General features: G+C 37.2%; 1 protein-coding gene across 9 annotated transcripts in view; it reads right to left on the bottom strand.

Annotated features, from left to right (window-relative positions):
• Positions 1–6,000, bottom strand: part of RNF111 (ring finger protein 111) — an 86,839-nt gene that overhangs the window by 42,585 nt on the left and 38,254 nt on the right. The gene's annotated exons all lie outside the window — the stretch shown is intronic.

Raw genomic sequence — 6,000 nt, 5'->3', positions numbered from 1 at the left:
GTGGCCTCTCCCGTTGCGGGGCACAGGCTCCGGACGCGCAGGCCCAGCGGCCATGGCTCACGGGCCCAGCCGCTCCGCGGCATGTGGGATCCTCCCAGACCGGGGCGCGAACCCGGTTCCCCTGCATCGGCAGGCGGACGCGCAACCACTGCGCCACCAGGGAAGCCCCCGATAATTTTTTTTAATAAATATATTTCATTTATTTTATTTTTGTCTGTGTTGGGTCTTTGTTGCTACACGCGGGCTTTCTCTAGTGGCGGCGAGCGGGGGCTACTCTTCGTTGCAGTGCACAGGCTTCTCATTGCAGTGGCTTCTCTTGTTGCAGAGCTCGGCTCTCGGTGCGCGGGCTTCAGTAGTTGTGGCACGCGGGCTCAGTAGTTGTGACGCACGGGCTTAGTTGCTCCGCAGCATGTGGGATCTTCCCGGACCAGGGCTTGAACCCATGTCCCCTGCACTGGCAGGCGGATTCTTAACCACTGTGCCACCAGGGAAGCCCTAATATTTTTGAAGAGAAAAAAATGGAACAACAAACTAAAACAGAAACTAGTGAAAAATGATTATGTATTAGGGAGAAAAAGATAGGAAGAGAGGGCAGAGGTGGAAAACTAGACCTCAATGAATATATCTTGTTTAAAAGTTTTGACTTTGGAACCAGGTAAATATTTCACATAATTAAAAAGCAAAACTAAAAAATTTTTACAAATCTCTTAAAAAACAAAACAAAATACTTTGCAACAACCACAAAATAAATGATCCTAAATGCATATTAAATTGGTGGCATAACCACACAGAAAACCAGCCAAGGGCAAAAAAAGGAACCACACAGAAAAATCTTTTATTGTATTCAATAGAATTACTGTCAGTAATAATTGTAAAGATGTTCATTTACATTCATTTATGAGTGTTCACTTATGTCTAAGTATTTATAATTTGTATAGAATAAAAAAGTAATTGTTAATAGTGTTAAGAATCCAGATTTTCAATGTAAGAGTAAAGAGATCCAAAAATAAAACACAATCTTACATAAAAACCCTAATCCTAAATGTTCAATGGAAATAGTCACATGAATTAATGATTTATCTTTCTAAAATCTTTACATTCCTAACTCTGTCCATTAAGAAAGACAAAAAGCAATGATAACCCAGTAGAACAATGAGCACTTTCGTTCCCAGTGGATAGCTTCTAACTATCATTTCTCAATAAAAGGAAATCAGGAGTGCTTGGAATGACTGGTTCCAGGTTTGGAACAGGAAATGTAAAGCACGAATCTGGACTTATCTTGTTACATCAGAGAGTAAGGAAGTTATCAAAGACTACCGGAGTGGCATCAAAAGGACACAAACCAGGGACTTCCCTTGTGACGCAGTGGTTAAGAACCCGCCTGCCAATGCAGGGGACACAGGTTCGAGCCCTGTTCTGGGAAGATCCCACATGCCGTGAAGCAACTAAGCCCGTGTGCCACAACTACTGAGCCTGCGTTCTAGAGCCTGTGAGCCACAGCTACTGAGCCCGCGTGCTGCAACTACTGAAGCCCGCGCGCCTAGAGTCCATGCTCCGTAACAAGAGAAGCCACCACAATGAGAAGTCCACGCAGAGCAACGAAGAGTAGCCCCCGCTCGCTACAACTAGAGAAAGCCCGTGCGCAGCAACGAAGACCCAACACAGCCAAAAATAAATAAAATTAAAAAAAAAAAAAAAAAAGGACACAAACCAACTTGAAGATGCTCCCACTGGCCAAAGATGAAACTATTTGAACATCAAAAACAATAAAAAGACTGCAACACATCAACTATGCTAAAATCCATGAGTTCAAAATGATAACTGAAAATGAAAAACCTCTCTGAATATTGCTAAAGTTTATTCTGAAAAGTGGTAAATGAAGGTAAAGACTCAAGCATTCATCTTACATTTACTGTATGACCTTCATTTCAGAGTAAACAATTAGCTGATGCAGGGAGAATTCTTCCTTATGAAATAACCTCCGTTAATAAATGTAACAGAATGATAGAAAGTCAGCATTTTGCAACCCCTAATGAAATAATCGATCTACGCAAGATCATCAAAGCTGCTAAAGTATTACATGAAATGTTGATGGGGAACTTTATAGTGGAAGGATCAGGATGACACCATCTGAAACCTCTAATCAATTTTAACATGCGATGCACAGAAAGTACACAGCACCACCAAGGAAGAGTTGCTGAATCTAATCAAGCTTTTAGATCCACCAGTTTGCAGGAAATATGTAGTATATAAAACAAATTAAATGCTATGATGTCAGAAATTGTTCTGAAATTCTCCACAAAAAAAAAAAAGTGAGGGATGAGAGATGAGATAAGAATGGCAGAATGTTGAAAACTGACGTTAGATTATGACTATGTGGGAGTTCATTGCATACTTATATATTTTTATATTAAAAATATGTGAAAATTCCCATATTAAAAAAATAAAATAACAACAAAAACTCTATCAATGTTATTTTTGGAAAAGGAAAAAAAGAATTATTCACGGATTTACATGTAATTCCTAGTGTTAGGACTTCACACTTCCAAGGGCTGAACATCTTAAGCAAACTTGTAAAACTCTTAAGTCAATATGGTATGGAGTGCAGTCAGAAAATATGAATATATAGCTGTTGGATACATTTTCTAAAAGCTGTAAGTAAAACACACTGCTATTAGATATAAAACAAAACAAAAAAAACCCTGTGAAATAGGGATTTCCCAGTCATAACATAAGGGAAAATGGTATCTGTAGTTTGGGATAAAATTTCCAGTGACAGCATAACTCATGGGAGTTAGCAAGTGCTACGTCTCACACAAAGATGAGGATAATATGATCTTAAAAACTGTCTAATGACTTAAAAAGTGGTTCTAGCAATTACCAAGTCACCAAAGTCTAAGGTGCCTGTGTGAATAAAACTGTTATCAGAAAATCTGGGTACCATAAGCAATATTTCTAAATTGACATTTATTCAACATTTTATATATGCAAATAAATTAGTAATTTACTTTTAAGACATCTATTTTAACTACAGCCCTAAAAGTGTATATTTCAAGATAGTCAAAACTTTTTTTTCTCCTCAGTAGGAAAATGGGACTGACATATTCTAGCTCTCTTATTTGGGGGCATATACGGTATTTACATTTCCTTCAAGTCTGGAGGAAATATAATCTATAAATACTTAATTTAAAAGTTAATAAAATGATGTCCTCAAACGCACAATTAATTGGGAAACCAAAGGCTACAGCACTATAAAACAAAAATTTAGGCAGCAGTTCAGAGAAGGCACACTGAATAGCCCACGCTGAAACTTAGCTGATACTGGGTTATTTTAAAACATCTGAAGTTCTCGGCAAATATTATAGGGAACAAAACAGGATGTATAATTTTTCTACCCAACTGGCAAACAGGAAAAACCCAATGTCCAACAACTCTAGTTGTGTGTCATTTTGGCTTTCTAGGCTTGAAAAGAGAGCTCTAATAAATTTAAAAGACAAGGTGAGAGAGTGGCATGGACATATATACACTACCAAATGTAAAATAGATAGCTAGTGGGAAGCAGCCGCATAGCACAGGGAGATCAGCTCTGTGCTTTGTGACCACCTAGAGGGGTGGGATAGGGAGGGTGGGAGGGAGGGAGACGCAAGAGGGAAGAGATATGGGAACATATGTATACGTATAGCTGATTCACTTTGTTGTAAAGCAGAAACTAACACACCATTGTAAAGCAATTATACTCCAACAAAGATGTTAAAAAAAAAAAGACAATAATGAAGCAAGAGGCAAATCGGGCCTACACAGAGATCTACTGATTACAACAAATGAACCAATATTTGTTATACAATGTAAAGTACTGACTAAAGCAACTCATTCTTAGTTAATCTGGCAAAACCCATTAATTATCTACAACTGTTTTGCCTTAGAGAGTTTGAAGGTACAACAAAATACTTAACATGTAAAACATTCTTTCCATCAGTTCACTACAGTAATAGCCAATAAGTACTGATGGATAGTGTATGAAAAAGTTGTCCCAGTAGTTCCATTTACTATCCATCCATACTATAAATCATATTACTAAAGTTCAGTAGATAAATCTAATTAAACTTTGAGTCATTCCAATCCTTTTCTAATTCTTAACACACACTAAAATATACTAGACTTGGGAGTCAGAAAGCCAGCACTAGAAATATATCTAGAAGAAAGCCCTATCTCTTAAGAATCTAAGGAAGTCAACTTTTTGAGAGCACTAAAATTTTTAGACAATACAGCTAAGTCCCATCAACACTTAAGTTTATTCTGAATTTAAATCATTCTAAAATGGTTTTCTAAATGTTCTGTCTGTGATATGAAGGTGATAACGACAAAATCCACCTCATAGGAGTGGTGGGAGGATTAAATAAAACACTTAGAACATTACCAGCACAGAGTAAATATCCAACAAATACTGGGTATTTTTACTATCATGACATCACCCACTGTTGGGTAGTAAAGGAACTTGAGGCAAATTCCTTGGAGGACATTCTGGCAACAGCTGCTAGCAAATTTTATAATGCATATACCCTGTGATATACTTTTAAAAATTATTCCTTAAGATATGCTTGCCTAGATGTGCAAAAAAATGCGTGTAGAAGGCTGAATGCTGATGAATGTGGCAAATATTCATCAACAAAAGTTGGTTAAATAAATTATGGAACATCCATGCACAGGGGATATTATGCATCTGTTTTTAAAAAATGAGATAACTATACATACTGATATTTTTTAAACCCACATTATTTATTTACATTTACATATACTTTCACATTTTCTGCAGGAGATAAGAAGATCACTCCTGGGTACTAAGACTGGGACCTAAGGAGAGGAGGTAAACTTTTACTTTTTATTTTATACTTTCTTGGTACTCTTAAAATTCCACACCAAGTGAATGTTATTATTAAAAACTAGTTTATAGGGAGGGTGGGAGGGAGACGCAAGAGGGAGTTAATATGGGGATATATGTATATGTATAGCTGATTCACTTTGTTATAAAGCAGAAACTAACACACCCTTGTAAAGCAACTATACTCCAATAAAGATGTTTAAAAAAAAAAAAAACTAGTTTAAAACACTGATCTAGGCACCAGAAAACATCAGGAGTACTTGGCTTCAACTTTTGGATTTGTGTTTCCGGAGACAAACAACGATAATGTCTGAAAATAATGTAATTCTTCCAAGAGAGACAGTTAAAAAACCCACGTGCTACAATTAGTACTAAACAAGATTTAAAAATGAATTACAGAGTTTGCATTTATCTTGGCTACTTGAGGATATATGAACTCCTTTCTTCCTAGATAAAAACAAAGATCCAGGCCTACATTTACTCTATTCTCAGGCTTCCTACAAATATCAGTTCCTTAGAACTTCTGCTTTACATCACCAACCATCCTGCCTCACTAATTTCAAGCAGAAATTGGACTTGGCTGCTCCTACTCCAAAACTAGAGTCTTCACATTCTAATTAACCTGAGAAAAATGTGAAATGTGACAATTAAGCAAGACAATTCCTATTCTCACCTCCCTCTTTCTCAAGAAACCTCAGGGAATGGTTGCTGTAACCTCCATTCAGCTGCAGGTGATCTCAATTAACTCTTTTTAAAACAAATATTTGGGTAGGCTAAAAAAAATGAACTAACCATAGCTAAGACTAAAATTAAGAACAAAGTTGCTGATTTCAGGGTTCTGGCAAGAATAGAAAAATAAATGTGGAAGAGGAAAGGGTGTCTTGGAAAAGGAAGGGACCCATATAGAAGGAGAGAAGAGGGAGAAATGGCATATCTGCACAGGAGACTAGTAAGTAGGCTTTGTCCTCAACAGGCAGGACATCAGGCAAAGACTAGGAAAGCTCTGTGTCAGTAATTGGAAACCATTATCTTAGCCGTTTAAAAAGCTCTCCCAACCCCACTTTCCTTACACTTTCACAAGAAATTATCTTTTACCTCAGTTCAGACTTTACTCCTCAATG

This window comes from Physeter macrocephalus, chromosome 11, assembly GCF_002837175.3.
Source record: "Physeter macrocephalus isolate SW-GA chromosome 11, ASM283717v5, whole genome shotgun sequence".
Lineage (NCBI taxonomy): Eukaryota > Metazoa > Chordata > Mammalia > Artiodactyla > Physeteridae > Physeter > Physeter macrocephalus.
This window is presented reverse-complemented; position numbering and strand designations above follow the sequence as displayed.